This window comes from Zingiber officinale, chromosome 3A, assembly GCF_018446385.1.
Source record: "Zingiber officinale cultivar Zhangliang chromosome 3A, Zo_v1.1, whole genome shotgun sequence".
NCBI classification, from domain to species: domain Eukaryota; kingdom Viridiplantae; phylum Streptophyta; class Magnoliopsida; order Zingiberales; family Zingiberaceae; genus Zingiber; species Zingiber officinale.
Genome location: NC_055990.1, coordinates 97,549,728 through 97,565,599, shown reverse-complemented (window position 1 = coordinate 97,565,599; position 15,872 = coordinate 97,549,728). Strand labels below are relative to the sequence as shown.

Genomic DNA, 15,872 nt, shown 5'->3' with positions numbered 1-15,872 from the left:
CTGGCAAACCTGAAAAGAAATCCTTGAGAACAGGCAGAGGGCAAGGAAAATCTTTCATGAATGGGGTTAAGCAGCCAACCCCTGAGCAAAATGTGACGGCGCAGCATGGAGAACATATATTCTCAAGTGGTAATGTTGATGGAATTACAGAGAAGCTTGACATGGGCAGTAGCAGCCTTTCTGTAGAATAGAAGAAAAATAGATGTGTAGAAAAAAACAGCAAAGAAAAGCATGTCAATTCTCATGTTTATGGAGAGTGACACAACTATTGTCATTGTTTCAAAACAACCTCCCTCCTCAACATTTACCCAAAACCTAACTGCTAGTCAATTGTGGCATAGATGTCATCTTACAAAACAGAATAAACAAACAATCCAAAAAAAGACTTTGGCCTCATTGTCTTTGTAAACATATAGAACCAAAATGAGCTACAGAGCTACTCATTATCAACATAAACTTAATAAATGGAGACATGGTGCAAGGGGTTTTGACTGTTATGTAGCCCAGGGAGAATTAGATGTAGGAAACATCATCTAATTTGAACTCATACACCATATGTCAAGTTGCGAGTCCTCTCTACACAGTCATCCTGTTTGGTGGTGAGGCACCCAGAATCCAGTTGGGTTTGCAACCTCCATAGTTTACAAGTCTACCTGAAAATGTGAGTTGCAATGTGGAATGCTATATTAGAGGAATCTAGTACCCGACAAATGCTTAGATCATATGAAGCAATTGGAGCTTATGTGCATGACCTTCACATGAGCATGTTGAATATCAATGCCTCAAAACCTATTTTGATTACCTCCACAGGAATAATCTGCCCATTTGTCACTATGGGCCAAAACTAGATGGATCAAGGATGGTGATGTAAATACTCTTTATTTTCACAGGGTGGCTTCTCGGCATGAAAAAATGGTGAGAATTATTCACATTTCAAGAGGGCAAAATGTAGTTGTGGGGCAAACAAATACTCTTGTGATTTTCACTAAACATTTTGGTAAGGCTTTATTAATTATTATATTTGTCAAAATCATATGATTCACAATTCATATCATATATAGTGGAGACTATTTGGGATATGTAATTCTAACCAGAATTTCCATTACCTTTTCATGGATTAAAGTCTTCATGATATTTGTTTTTTCCCATGCCAGTGTTGATGTCAACCAATTCCAGTCAACTGAGGATCAGTTGGTTTCTTCTCCCCATTCTCCAAGTCCCTTCCACATGCACTGCATCTCCTAGTGACCTACCCATTATTTTTGCAAAGTCATATTTGCACATAAATTTTATATGAGAGGTCAGGTCAATACATGATAATATAACCGCCTAGACAACTCTTTATTAGAAAACAAAATCATTTAGCCAATTAATTAAAGGATCATGCAAGGAACATTTGAATCAAAGCCTCTAGGTGAGATGCCTATGTCAAAGTACTCAACCAAAAGAGAACTTGTCAACATAGAGATATATTGTGCATTGCGTAGCTGACTAGTAAAAAGCTAAACCAAAATAAAGTGTGTATTCGATATCATTACCCGTCACTGAAGTTGAGAAAATTGGAGAACTCATAGTAGACATTCCTGGTAGCAGTATATGCAACATCTTTTATAAGCATTGCATGAGAAATTACAGTTTCTAAAGGCAACGCGTTCAGAATGGAAACAACTACAAGAGACAAGACATGAGAATATAAAACAAATAATAACATGAATCATGGAAAAGATATAAATTATAAATTGAGAAAATTAAAGGAATAAGAATAGAATTACCATCTTTATAGTTCTCAAATAATATAATATACAACACTTCAGCACAAGGCCTAAGTCTTTTTGTTAATTGGACTAGGTCTTGATCATGGTGAAAATTTTCTAGATTTTGGGGCCATTCATCCATATCCTTCACTGAGAAAATGAAGTACCTAGTAAAAGAGCAAGTAAAAAATAGAAAGATGTACATTCAAAAATGTAGATCCGCTACATTAACAGGCTCCTAGTGTCGGCCCCACAGATATGGAGGGAGGTACATGCAGGTACATAGGCGTCAGGCGCATGGTGGGTTAAACTCCAGGTCGTCGGTTCCTGAGAATCGACCCCTGACCATTACGCTAAAGATGTCATGTGTCCACCATCAGTGCTACGCCCTAGGGGCGGAAAGAAGTACCTTCAAAGTAAGAATAAAAGTTGTCTTTCGATGTTTGACTAGCAAACGATGCTAGAAATATCAATTTTGATTAGACATCAGCAGATTTTGAATTTAAGAAATGTAACAATTGATTAAATTGTAATATTGTGCTCAAGTTTTATTGTTCTTCACAAGATGAAGTTTCAAAATTCATGTTAGACATGTTATAGTGTGCTTTCTTTTTTTATTTACAAATAATCCTACAATTAATGGGTCCCAAATTTATCTATAATTTGGGAGCTTACATATGTTATATTTTCTAGTATAACCTACTAGAAAATTTACTTTTGAGTACCCCTTTAATCATTCAATTCCATCTCATAGGTCTTTGCTAACTTTGGTATCTAGCAAGTCTATAAAACAAGCATTAGTAGATTAAACAATGACTATCAACCGAGTCATTTTGCAAAATAGGAGGAAGAAGTTTATCTATAACATAGAAAACATGATTCAATTAAACTCGTTAAGTAATTTAACCGATTATAATTCAATTGGGGAAAGAAGCTCGATCTCACGATCAAGAATAAGAATGTCCGGAATACCTGAATACTGATTATAATCTGACTGAGGAGAGGAGCTCGATCTCATGGTCATGAAGATAATCCGATTAGGGAGAGAAACTCGATCTCACGACCATGAAGATAATAATAAGAAGATTGTTGGAATGCCTAAGTATAATCCTATCGGGGAGACAAGCTTACTCCCACAGTAAAGAATAAGAATGTCCAAAATACCTGGATATTGATTATAATCTGACCGACGAGAAAAACTAAATCCCCAAGGCCATGAAGATAATAAATATAAGAATGTCAAGAATCCTTAAATACCGATTATAATCTGTCCGAGGAGAATAGTTCAATCCCACCGCCATAAAGCATAAGAATGACCAAAATAGCTTAAAACTGATTATAATCCGACCGGAGAGAGGATCATGATCCCATGGTCAATAAAAATGCCCGAGATACCTAAATAACGATTATTATAATCTATCCAGAAAGGGAAGCTCGATCCCTCGGTCGAGAGGATAATTATAAGAATACCAAGAATCCAAAGAAGACCAGGAATATTCAGATGTCTCTTTCATACCAAGAGGGAGAAGGGCTCGATCCCTCAGTTGAGAGGATAACAATAGGAAGATTGAAGAAGCCACCAGAATGCCACAAACAATAGAAATTCCATCCTTTCCCGATTGGGAAGAGGAGAGGAACTTGATCACTCGATCAGAAGAATAATAAGAAGAAAACCAAGAATACCCTCAGAAGGCCATGAATACTAAAAGTCGTATATCCTTCGGACGAGAGGATAATAAGGAAAAGACCGAGAATACCCCGAGAATATCATGAATAAAGAAGTGCCAAAAGTCCCATCCCATCGCGATCGAGGAGAGGAGCTCGATCCTTCGATCGGAAATATAATAATAATAACAAGATCCATGATACCACAACAATGAGTATGGAAGATCAAATAGAAAAATGTTTGTTCAGTATTCCATTGCAAAAAGTAAATTCCTGGGAATACTCCGTACTATTACATGTCAATGAATCATTTGCATTTCTTAAATAGTACACTAAAAACTTAAAACCCAGACAACAACTTTATAGCATATGGGATATATCCACTTAACAAGTGACTTTAAGATGTGATAGTATGAAAAGTATTAAGACTATTAACACAACCCACAAATGTTTGTAAATTACCAAGATATTGCCTTTATAGAAACATATAGCACATTCACTTGCCTCCTAACTACAGGGGTCCAACTTACAATTACAAAATCGTATTCACGAAAATAATAACTAATTCTAGAAAGCAATAAAAATTTGCAATGCTAGAATTATACCTTTAAATCCCATTACTTCAACTTAAACATAATACAACACGCGTAACAAAAAATTTAGACAGACATACTAGTTAGGAGTGTTGTTATGCAAAGATTTTTTTTCAAAGATCCAATTCTATGATAATGAAACACAGTAGCAGCAACAACAACCAGTCTTTTAAATAGATTTAAAATAAGCAATATGAACCTATCCTAGCATTCAATTCAATAGTAAGGGTGATTTTTCACTATTAAATTTTAATAGCATTACATATAATTTTTGTTGGTCTTCAATTTAACCATCATACCTTAACTCTAATTGATTTAGACACAATATCCAGATTTTTAACTCACTTTTAGATTTTAATAACATTAAATATAATTTCCTTTGCTCTTCATTTTAACCATGATACCTTAACTTTAATTGATTTAACTTGTCTAATTATATAATGCATTGGTTTCTTATAACATATACCAACTTAATTTATTTTTTCTTGTTTTATCATATTGTTAAGCTACAACCAATTGCTACTAGATAATCAATGAGAATGAGACAAAATCTCTAAATTATTTGTTAAAAGATTAATTTAATACTTGAAATACATAGTTACAAGTGAGAGATATACCTTAACATGGGTGCAAACACTTACACCAACCATTGAATAAAGGTTGATTTATCCTATTTTAGGGCATATTTTACAGTGGTCCTGTAAAATTAATTCCAAATATAAAGAGAACTTTTGTTTATGGACTGAGAAATTAAGTCACATAACCATACCATCTAGGATTTGAAAAGGTCACGAGTTCAAATCCTAGAAACAACATTTTGCAAAAAAGCAGGATAAGGCTGCGTACAATGGATCCTCCCCGAGACCCCGTATGGCGGGAGCTTCGTGCACCGGGCTGCCGTAACCATACCATTCAAAGAAGCAATATGGTTAGAGATCCATGTCCTAGACCCAATAAGCAAAGCAGCTACTAATAACCTCGTACCCTGTAGGGATGGCAATTTTTCCTGCGGGTTTAGGGCCCCGCGGGGAAAACCCGAAATGGGGATGGGGATCCTCGATTTTTCGGGGATGGGGTGGGTTCGGGGCGGGTATGGGAATACTATCCCTATCCCCGAACCCGCCCCGAATATTATTATTATTAATATTAATAAATAATAATATGATTTTTTTTAAAAAAAATTAATAATAGTGTTAATATTAATATTAAATTTTTTGAAAATATTATTAATAATAATATTATTAATATTGATATTAATATTAATATTAATATTATCATTAATAATAATTATTAAATAATAATAATAATATAAATTAAATTTAGGAATGAGGCGGGTATGGGGGTGGGGATGGGGATTTGATCCCCGTGGGTTCGGGTTCGGGGAATCTCCGAACCCGAAAAAATGAGAACGGGGCAGGGATGGGAATGGCAAATCCGCCCCCACCCCGCCCATTGCCATCCCTAGTACCCTGTTTATCAAAAGGGGAGGGGACCTGTAGAAGAATCCAACAAATAGAATAACTCAAATTGGGCTCACTTCAGGTTTTTAACCAAGCACGAGTCATAAATCATGAATCATGTTAAACTTAATTGGACAACCACTTATCTCAAAATTTCAAGCTACGAAGAGAATGACTAATTATACATCTATATGTTTAAACACTCAACACAAATGAGTATACTTCACTGATTGGCTAAAACACATCATGATAAGATTTTTTTGTGGACACAGAATTTGAACACTAATAATACCACATTAAAATTAATTGGGTAATCACTTATTCCAAAAGCTCAAGCCAAACAAAAAATCAGAAATCTATAACCTGAGCACTTCTCTATGTTTTTAGTATTAAAGAATACTAAATTAAATATTTAACATGGACCATAAGTCATGAAACCAAATCACAGCTATTGTTCAATTAAGTACCATTGTTTAATCAATCATCATGGACATATCCCTACAAAATAATTTGGCTTGCAACCTCATCAAGTTAAGTTCATCTTCGAGGAAATATTTATTTATTTTTAAACATTTCTCCTTTGCTCCATTCGAGGAAATGTTTTAAAAAATAAATATTTCCTCTAAGATGAACTTAACTGGATTTTTAAACATTTCTCCTTTGCTCCATTCGAGGAAATGTTTTAAAAAATAAATATTTCCTCTAAGATGAACTTAACTGGATAAGGTTGCAAGGCAAATTATTAAATTGAGCCCTTCAATGATGATATTTGAGGTAATGGCCATTCAATCAAATCTATAAGATGGTTGATGATTTCTAATTTTTAAGAGTAAATCTTTCCCAAATAAATTGTCAGATAGGTATGGAAAAAGCATTTTAATTAATGAGAACAACAAATAATTTGTGCAAGGTGAAGAGTGTCAAAGCAGTAACTGTGACAAAAAAAAGCGCACCAACACTTTAACATTAAAGAAACTCTATGTGGTAGAACCTTCAGTGGTTTCTCCAGTTATGGACACAAGGAAGGGGATCCACCTTGTCAGTGAAAATGCAATAACTTTACTTGAATATGAATGCCCATAAGTCAATAACATAATTTTTTTTGTTCTTGATTGAGGAATTTAACTTTAGGTTTAATTATCTTTCTATTTCTTTTCTTTTTCTTCTCTCCCGTGCCCTCATCTCTCGACGCCGAACCCTCTTCTCCCTTCTCCTCTTCTCCCTTCTCCTCGTCGCCGACGCGGATCCAGCCACTAGCCCTCTCCCTTGCATCGTCTCCTTCCTCTTCTCCTCAGCCGATGACGCCCTTGAAACCTTGAAGTCGCAGCACCGCCTCCTCTTCTCATCGCGGACGCCAACACTCGTCGGAAGCCAAAGCCACCACCGCCTCCCTCTTCCGTGCCCTAGCGTTGTCTACTTTGCCCTAGTTTGGTCTTCACCGCCGACCTACCTTTCCTCCAGTGGATCGCCACCGAGCAGTGGAGATTCGGCTTTGGCTCGAGTTCACCTACGGAATTCCCTTTCCCGCTCGATCCAAGTTGCGTGAACCCTCCTTTCCATCGCTGGTTTAGGGTTTCCATCGACCAGATTTAAGGTATGCACTAAACCTAAATCTACCATTGTCGTTTCTCTGCTCCAGCCACCACAGTAGCTCGCGGCCATTACTATCGTTTGCTTCTATCGGTAGCTCAACTCACCAGTTGCCACCATCCTCATCAGCTGTGCCCAGCCAAGCCAATCATGGTCGCCTCATCAGTGCCGTGAGCCGTATTAGCTGTAGGAAGAGAAGCCGAAGGTAATTAATACTTTAACCTAAGCTTTTTTGTCCTGTGTTAACATTGATTAGGAGTTAGAATACGGTTGTGATATATTGATTGGGTTGGCTATTATTAGGATGTCAAGAGGATAATTTTCTTGCAAAGGGATTTCCAAAAGTTAACTTGAACCCATTCAATTACTACTTTGGGGGAAAGTTCATGATTGGCAACCTTAATCTAGAAAGTTTATGGTATGACTATGGTTAATTGAGGATTTAATTTAATCTAACCACTTTGATGGATTAATCCATAATCATGTTCGACGAGAGTTGCTCTAATTAGGTGGAGAGTTTATTTAGCTATTTACTTCGTATGTAATTAGCTAAATACATTATGTGATTTGCAGGACTTTGATTCGAGGCGAGCGCCTCAACGTGGAATTTGTTCCAATACGATCTTCGTTTTAAGGTGGGTTGTCACGCCGCGGGGGAGTCCCTGCCAGAGGAAATTTCGAGAACATCTCCCCTGTACGGGTGACAATCTGAGATTTTCTACAACATAACCATACACGGCCAACACGGCCGGAAACATATAATAAAATAAAAGTGACAACCACGCAGTATAATAGTAAACCCTAATCTAAGCAACGATAAACAAATCATCTCAAATATCTTACTTAACTACACCTATAAAACTCAAATCTTATATCCTACTCAACTACACCCATAAAACTCAAATCATCAGCATACATCCAAATGAAAACCCATCGATAATAAAGGACCATACAAGATCCAAAGTGCCATAAAGATACAAGTCTAGAAACATAGATGATAACATAATAAGAAAACCACAGAAAAGATCCAAAACCGAAATCCTCGCAATCTGGAGGGGGAACTAGCGACTGGAAATACTCCGGACAGTCTCAACCTAAAATAGTAATATCAACGGGGTGAGTCAACTCCTCAGCGGGTAACTACTGACATGCATAGTAAGAAATAACAACTAATAATAAATATACGTACAGTCTCCTAAATATATATCATATGAAAAATGCAAAACTATAAGGAGCAGGAGTATCTATACTAACCAGGACCTGGGTATAGGGATAACAAGGTCGTCAAACCGAGAATACCATAAATCCTGTATGCATGTCAAACATATGAATCCACCAAATATGCAGCATATAAAGTACAGCAAACACAAGCAATAAATGTAGTCAGTGCATATGATGCAACATGTCCTGGTCACCCCTGACGCCAGTCAACCGTCTCACACAAAATGGCGAGATCGAGTGGGTAGGACTGTGACAACCGTGCACTCTGGCATCACTGCTCTTGAGTGACCGAGTGCTGTCGGAGTACACCTATCCTCCTTACCCCAAATCATAAGTGAGGAAGCTCAATGCTCTTACAGAGCAACGTCACACTCCCTGAGCCAGTCCAGGAGGGATCCCTGTCCTGATACCACGCTGCGTCACAGTACCCATGAGTAGACTAGCGGAGCTGTTGACAGAGCAACTTGCTGCAACACACCTTGCCTGATAAAAATCACTAACCCATGAGTAGTTGTGTGTGCAGATCCATGTAACTGGCGATGTGCTCAACAATAATGGAGCCAACAATCGCACAGCATGCAATCATGCAAGATGATGTATAACACTAAGCATAAAAATATCCTGATCCTATCCATCTCTACCAAAATGTGTACCAAAAGATATATGGACCAAATAATATGATCTAGGTACATAAGTTAGTTATGGTAAAATAAATCAATGTCCTAAACATAATAAGGCATGGTATGTCATTACCTTAAGGTCATATATAATAATCAATGGAACATGAATGCAACAGCAGGAAATAAATACAGCATGCTCAGGTAATAGATAATGACATACCGATGCAAAAATAAACATAAATATTACAACTTGTTAAATATTACTAAGCATATCAACATGACATATCAAAATAGATAAGTCAAGGTACCCGCCTCCAATAGAAAGGTCCAATCTGGTCCAAATCCGACGTCGAGATGCTCGTCTCGCGTCAAAGTCCTGTATCACCAATATATATACATTTTTATTTAGCTACAACTCAAATGAATAGCTAAACCCTAAACCTCAACCTACCTAATCCAACGGTTAATTAGGGTTAGTTACCTAATCCCCAATCAACCCATTAGATTAATAATCCAAACCTAAATGAATTATACTAATCATGAAGTCTACCTCATACCTAATTCAAACACATAAACAATATTCATTTCATTACCCTATTCCTTACCTCAATTCACAGCCGTATTCACAGCCGTTGATTGCTGCTGGTGAAGGGTTGTTTGCTGCTGGAATTCAAGGTAAGTAGCTGTTGGAACAAGAATAAGTAACTTCACAGCCGTGCTTATTGATCGAGAGCATTCAGCCCCTGCTGGTACAAAGTGAGCCGATCTGCTGTGATTTCGGATCAAGGTGAGATCAAGCAATCAACACCCAAACAGAGAATCAAGCCCAAATCCATAACTAGGTATGGCACTTACGTCCAACCAGTAGCCCTAAATTTCCTCCGCAAGGAAGGAGTCCAAGCTCTGATTAGGGGAAAACAGGAAGAACCGATCCAAGATCTTCCTCCTAGTGTAGAACAGGAAGAAGGTCATAAGCCGAAAAACCAAATCAAACAAGATCCTCGAATCCATAAACTTCTCGTCACTACCTTACCTTTATTAGCCGCCTCCAGAGATTGTCGCCAGATCCGGATCCTCACCTATGTGCTCTAAGCCCCAATCGACGTCGGCGATCTAGGGCACGCTGAGGAGCTTGAGGTCATGAGGGCACCCCGGCTGAATGGAAGGGATCGGCTGAGGGAAGAGTCGTCGATCGCCCAGGGAAGAAGACGCGAAGAAAACTAGGGCATGGTGAGACCCGCCGGTGGCGCAGCAGCAACTCACGAAGAGAGAGAGGCTAAGTTTCAGGCGATCTCCTGGTGTCCGGGAGGAGAGGAGATGCTCAGCGAGACGGAAGAAAGGGGGCTGCTGGAAAACAAATCACGCGGCATCGGCACACAAGGGCGAGCGGCGCGTCCTGATCTCAACAGCGGAGGGAGGGAAGAAGGGAAAGAAGCAGAAGAAGATGCAAAAATCCTCGGCCATGGAATCGCGAGGAAGTAGAAACCGTCGCGTGCGGCGCCGGTTGGGAAAGGAATGGTTAGGGCACGACGTGTGGGGAGAAGGAAAAAGAAAATAAAAAGGAAAAAGAAAAACCAAACTTTTTCTCATTTAAATGGGGTAGCCTAAATCGGCTTTGTCGGGGCCTAATATTTGATCCCCTTAAACTCGTCATACAAGCTCCGAAAAATTTTCAGAAAATTTCTTAAAATTCCGTAAAATTCCTTTATGGTGATTTGCCCTTTTTCGATATTTTACATGGGTACCTTTGACTTATCTCTTTTGATATTGTCATTATGATATGCGTAGTAATTTATATCTAGCAGTAATGGTTGTATTTTTTTAGGTACCATTGGCATGTCACTACTTGATACCTATAGCATGCCTTTGTTTGTTATTATCTGTTATGCATTTAGACTTATATTCTTTTGTTCTTGCCCTATACTTATGATCATATAAGTAGTGACATACATTGTCTTATTGTGTATAGGACTAGTTATTAGACATACCTGACATGTGTACCTAGTTTCATAATACATAGATCCTTGTTGGATTTCTTTACCTTTTAGTATATATTATGGAGGTGTCAGAATTTACATGTTGTAGTGTCATGCACCATCTTGCATGATTGCATGCTGAGCGATTGTCGGCTCCATTATTTTTGAGCACATCACTAGTTACATGATTTGCACACACAACCACTCATGGGTTAGTGGTACATCACGTAGGGTATGTGCAGTTTGCTTTGTCAGGGCTCCGCTGGTCCGCTCATGGATAGCGATAACTGCAGCGTGTAGCGGGCAGGGATCCCTCCCCTTGACTATGATACAGGGAGATGAGAGCTTAGGCTCCCCTACTATGTTTAGGGTAGGAGGATAGGTGTACTCCGACAGCATCCTACCCACTCGGTCACTTAGGAGTAGTGATGGCAGAGTGCACAATTGTATAGCCCTACCCGCTCGGTCTCACCATCGTATGTGAGATGGCTGACTGGCGTCAGGGGTGACCATGTCATTTGCATCATATGAATGGATTGCATTTGTTATTTGTGATTGCTGCATTTTGTATGTTGTATTTTTTGTGGTTACATATGATTGACATGCATACATGAGACATTTTGTGTCTAGTCTGACGACCCTTATATCCGGATAGGAGGTCCTGGTGAGTACAGTTTCTTTAGCCTTTTCAGTTCACATTTCCTATTATTGTTCGGGAAACTATATCGCATGATTATTATTAATAGTTATATTGTACTATGTATGTCAGCATGATACCTGCTGAGTCGTTGAACTCACACCGTTGCTTTATTTTCCTATTTCAGGTTGAGGCCGTCAGGAGGTTCAAGTTGCTAGTCCCCCTTGTCTCAAGAATTTTCGTTTTGGTCTTTTGGTTTCTTGTTTATTTGCTTAGAAGCTATGTTCCAGACTTGTATTGGTTTTGCACCCTGGATTTTGTATGATTTTTCTTAAGGCATTGGACGGGTTATACTTTCTGCTTGCTTGGTGGGTTTTTATTTGGTATGTTTTGCTACGTGCCTGCCGGGCGGCAAAAGAGGTAGGTTTGGATATTTGTTTTCCATTTTTTTGTATTGTGATGACAGTCGGAGGCTATTTTGTAATTAAACTACATGGTTGTGTAGTGTTGATTGTCAGCCGGAGGCTGTACAATATAAACTGCGTGGATGTTTGTTTATTTTATTGTATATGTTCCAGCCGTGTTGGTCGAGGATTGAGGGGCCTGAGGGCTTTGTAGATAAATTTCAGATTGTCACCCATACAGGGGAGATGCTGCCGGAATTTCCTCTAGCAGGAACTCTCCCGGGGCGTGACACATCAACCCAATCTAAGGTACCTGAAATTCACAAGATATAGAAGCTAAATAAAACAATAACATGGTTGAGAACATGCCTTAAGTACTTAGCTCCTAACTCCTTGTCTTCCCTTAAAGCTCTAGCACCGGTGGAGAAACAAAAGGGGGCAGGGAACCTTCTTAAGGCCGACGACAACATCCAAGGTTGTCTTCCATTTTATATACTAAGTCATTAATTGCATTAATTTCATACATATTTATATCCATATACTAATTTCATATTTATATATATCCATGTATATATATATATAATTTCACGTTGAAGATATATCCATATCTTCAATTAAAATCTCCTATATATATCTTATAATTTTCCTATTTCCATTATTTATGCTATATACTTTATATTTCCTATATTATTTATATGGATCAAATTTTCCTATATATATATCCATATATACACATAGTAATATAATTCTCATATTAAATGTTTTAGTTATTATCTACACGTTTTTTATATACATATTATATTACATATTACATTACATATTACATTACAAGTTTACAATTCCTACATATGTCATATTATAATTTCTTATATACACGTTTCTAACCATATAATTTATATCATATATTTTATATTATACATAATATATTATTATATTTTATTTCTATATTTACTACACGTTACATAATATATTAATTCTATATATATATATTATTCTTATTTAATTATACATTTTATATATAATATATCCTATTGATTAATCTAAATTCCATAATTATATGTTAACTTAATTAATTTAAATATATCTATATTAATAAACTCTTAATTAAATTGAATGAACCCTCTTAATTAATCATTGATTTGTGGATATTACAAATGGTCACGACCTCCAAGAACCCAGGAGATGGAACTTTTTCCACATCCATTATGACCTTAGCAAAAGAAAGTATAAATATATCAATTATCAGAAACCCGATGCATCATTGGAATTAAAATTCTGATGTTAAGAAAGCATAACAGAAGAAACTTGGTATCCTAGACTCAAGCTTGGTGTAGTTCATGTATTGGAGAAAACACTTCGTTTGCTTGTGCAAAAACTGCTTAAAATTCATGAGGAGTTGGGGTGTCCAGCAAGATACCACCCGCAGATGATGCATAAGCAACTCTTTTCTGATGCTTAAAATTCACTATGCTATTGAAGTTTCTTAAACATGAAAAGCATAAATATCCTCAGCCAGGAAGAAATTACCACTTCAAGCTAACAGTTTCTGTCAAATTATATGGCTGACATGCAAATGTAGAGATTAGAAGGTTTTGAGGGTCTGCTTGATTTTATTTGTTTTTTAACTATTTCTTTGACTTAGAATTTTCAAATGCTTTGTTTCGTTTCTGAGAACATATTTTGATCTCCACTTAGCTTTACATTTAGAACAAACAAGCAAAGGTGTGACGTGGAAGAAAAGGATAAATAGTGAGTGAAGAGTAATACACAAAATTCTTAAAATGATAAAGACACTAACTGATTTAAGATTTATAAACAAGCCAAACAAAAAACTTTGGTAAAGGAAAGAGATGAGAACTAATTCTAATTACTTAGTGAGCACATTCTATCAGAGAAGCGTTGTTTTCTCCTACATAACAAAGACTAAGACAAAAGTGTTAAAAACATAAATGGGTTTGCAATAAGAGTTTTCTTTTAAGGAACAGTACTTCACCCAGAAATGTATGTTTATATACATGTTTTTTTGTAATTAGAGCTATATTTCAAGAGTCGACAGGTTAAATAGTTAATTATAATGATAAAAGAAATCCAGTGTTCCAAAATGAGATCCAAATTGTTGCCTAGGCAATAAGGGGACTGCTTTGCATAACCAATAAATGGTCCCCTTTTGGCAGAGGACCTTCTGTAAAACAATAAGGCGATCCAGACAAGTTGATATACATGTGCTGCAATTGCGATTTGCCAAAAGATGCTGTTCAATGAATAAAAAAGTTACAATTATTGAACATTAAGAGGACAACTTAATTATATTAAGTGCTAGAACAAACTTGGATTAATTAGTACCAGTGCTAAGTCAATATCAGGATTGCAAGCTGCAACAGCAAGAGCCAAGCATCCACCAAGTAATTCTCCAACAAGATAGACTGGTTTATGTGAAGACTTAGCATGTTCATTCTTTACAACATTGTCCATAATTTTCAGTAGTCCTTAAATTAGTCTCAATTTAGCATAGATTAGTTACCTTTTCACATGGAAAATACCAAAATAAGAGATAGAAAGAAACTAGTGTTATGCTGACAAAAGCGTAGTGAGGAATTGTTACAAGTAGTTGAAAATAATCATACTAGTAAGATACTAATAAGGTCTATTAGCTGCTAATCACAAAATTAAAGTAAGCAAGACACATTCTAAAAAAATGGGTTATAGATATCCTGAATGCAACTACTAAAGGAAAAAGAATTTGTATCTAAAGAGTCTATAGAAACAGCATCATGAGTGAGAATTAAATAAGGTATTTAAGAGATAAATGAGATGTCAAAGAACTAATAGCAATATCAAATGAGTTAAATGTTGAAGAAAAAGTGAAAGGTTACATGAAGGCTGTATAGAAATTTAAGATGAAAATATTAAATGAACTGTCAACAAAGGATTTATAGTTAAAACTATAGGATGGCAGCAACATGCTCCAAATAGAGCCAGTCCAAAGCAATACAATTTATTCAAAAGTATAATCAAAAGTATGATGAAGCAACATTGTAAATATCTATTAAAACTTAATCTCATATAGAAATTCAAAAGGCAAAATTATCTATGAAAACATGTGGAAGAAGAACAATGACTATATGTTAGTTAAGATGAAAAAAAAAATCTTTAATAAAAAAATTCAGATTTATAATTTCAAAACACTTGAAAGCAGTAGCAAAAAGATTGATTGGGTAAATATTGAGAGGGAGTAAAAAAAATGTGATACATTAATCTACTTGATGAGAAAGTTACGGACTTGTATCACAAGGTTGAGAGATGAATAAATGGTTATGGATGCAAAGATGAACTCCAAATTATATTTGTAAATTAAGAGAGCATGGCATCTTTTATTTAAGAATTGTACAAATAAAAAAATTGAAAAAGCAACATATTGTCCGAAATAAGGAGCATCTTTGCAGACATTTGTCATCTAAGAGAAGAATCTGTATAAAAAAGTACAGCATATTATGCTAATATATCGAAGCCACACCAAATGTAAAAGCAGCATAATAAAGTATCATCATAAGGATGATATCAACTATTGGACAACTACATGACACCCTTTTTTCCTTCTTCATGGCTAAATCATGTGATCAATATACTTTTATCTTTATTGATTCCACTCATCAAAATAGGTAGAAACAAGCGAACAAATTAATGATCGATAACCAAGAGAGCTGGCAAAGTTTCAGAATGCTACTAGCAGCTGACTTTCACCAGTTAATTCCTCCCATATCTATTTGGATCCTTTTACTTTTTAATTTACTAGCATAAAATTAAAGTGGGGACCCTTAACTTCCATCTTCTCTCAGGTAGCTCTACAACAACCTCCACACTTCATGCCGAGGAAGGCAAAAGGTAGACAATCTGAGCACAAGGTGGCACATATCCAAGTAAAAATTAGGGCCTAACCTCGAGACTACATTGG

At 36.5% G+C, this 15,872-nt stretch overlaps 3 long non-coding RNA genes across 8 annotated transcripts in view; all 3 read right to left on the bottom strand.

Annotated features, from left to right (window-relative positions):
* LOC122052116 overlaps nucleotides 1-1,667 on the bottom strand; it is a 29,860-nt gene extending 28,193 nt beyond the window's left edge. For 4 of the 6 annotated variants that reach the window (XR_006131877.1, XR_006131878.1, XR_006131879.1 and 1 more), the window contains exons 1-2: nucleotides 1,107-1,593; nucleotides 10-180 (exon numbers count right to left, since the gene is read on the bottom strand). This is a non-coding gene — a long non-coding RNA (uncharacterized LOC122052116). Of the gene's footprint in view, nucleotides 1-9; nucleotides 181-1,106 lie in introns of all 6 variants that reach the window. The other 2 variants (XR_006131876.1, XR_006131875.1) reach the window with 2 other exon arrangements.
* Nucleotides 1,668-7,897: 6,230 nt separating this feature from the next.
* Nucleotides 7,898-8,371, bottom strand: LOC122052144. The gene is made up of 2 exons (XR_006131924.1): nucleotides 8,317-8,371; nucleotides 7,898-8,156 (listed from the first exon to the last, which is right to left on the bottom strand). It is a non-coding gene; the product is annotated as an uncharacterized LOC122052144 (long non-coding RNA).
* An 873-nt stretch (nucleotides 8,372-9,244) lies between these two features.
* On the bottom strand, nucleotides 9,245-10,205 carry LOC122052123. The gene is made up of 4 exons (XR_006131897.1): nucleotides 9,937-10,205; nucleotides 9,759-9,849; nucleotides 9,509-9,672; nucleotides 9,245-9,279 (listed from the first exon to the last, which is right to left on the bottom strand). It is a non-coding gene; the product is annotated as an uncharacterized LOC122052123 (long non-coding RNA).
* Nucleotides 10,206-15,872: the final 5,667 nt, after the last annotated feature.